Here is a 1,455-nt window from a genome sequence, read left to right on the forward strand (position 1 = left end):
CATCTCAAAAGCAAGATGCGAAGGGATCAACCTATTTCCAAGCATCTTCATGGTGTCTCACAAAAATAAATATGAAATTTGAAGTATCGGATGTCCGGCGATAGCAAGAATGCAATGAGGGTAAAAATAAATCGGTGCGCCCGCCTCTCTGCGGTTGTCACGACGCAGTGTGTTATAATGATTCATCCCCGTCGCCGTCTCACATCTATTCTGCTGCTTCTAGCTGTTGACATTTCCTAGTGCTCGTCTAGCCCATTTTGTCTACCGGTCCCCTGGGTGACGGCAAACAGCTGGTCACCAAGTCACCAGCACATCTGGGCTGCATTTCGCATCATTGCATATATCTCCTCGGTCCACGATGGCTCCTGGGTCCTTAATCTATCCTCACGTAGAAATCATTCTTCGGGTGTGTTTCTTCCATGCATTCGCCTTATAGCCTTCTCTATATATTTTTGGTCACTCAGTGTCTTAAACTTCTCATTTTATAAATCTATACCTGGAACCGCTTATGGGTAATACGGGACTTTGAGAATTTTCTTGCCGAAAGTAGATTTTGAGCAACTATATTCCAAACTGCATTCTCTCCAGCAGTTCGGTCAAAACCAAAAGAAAAACATGAGTCCCAAAGTGACGACGTGGCAAATGAACTTGAAATGGGTCATTTAGAAAGAAGCTAGTAAATTCAATCCAAATATTATAAGGACAACTAATGTGTAGTGGTAAAGGCTTAAAATATCTGTGGGCAAAGTGTGACACGGAAAATCATTTTCGCGAGGGCGGCCTTATCCTGGTGTCCTGCCGCTAAACTTAGATTTGTGTTCTGCTTTCCTAATTTTAATAACTTTCACGATCGAATATATAAAAAAGTATTCCCAATCATCAGAAAAAAACTATCCTCTTCTCTTCATTTTGTAAATGTTTCTTACGATTATGGGAATTGCCTTCAAAATTCAGATAATAGTCATATTGGAATAAAGCATCTGCTCTGGCAGATGGGGCCACTGACATCAAGTTCAGCTGTTTAAATAACCCTTAAGGATCAATGTGTAGTTTACGAAAATAATTTGTAATTCATTTTGGATTAATTAATTTGAATTTATGGTGCTCCGTAAAGGCACAGTGCAGCTGCCACAGCGCTCGATTGTGTCCAACAGTTTACTCCTCTTAAAACATGCATTTGGACAGACAGAAGACAGCGTTCCCTGTCATTCATTCCTTATTTACCAGTGAACACAGCCTTCCAAAAAAATCTGAAAAGATAGCGTACCTGAAGGTGACAACTTATTTGCATAATTATCTAGAGATTTAAATTGCTATACTGTGAAATTTCATCAATTTTGAATGCAGTATAAATAGATACAGATACAAGTGAGTTTATTCAGATATCTTTGAATACATTTTTTTTTCTTTTCACATTGACCTCTACTCCTTTACAAGAGATGGAGAAAAAAACTG

Source organism: Pteropus medius, unplaced genomic scaffold, assembly GCF_902729225.1.
Source record: "Pteropus medius unplaced genomic scaffold, Ma_sr-lr_union100, whole genome shotgun sequence".
In the NCBI taxonomy this organism is placed as follows: Eukaryota; Metazoa; Chordata; class Mammalia; order Chiroptera; family Pteropodidae; genus Pteropus; species Pteropus medius.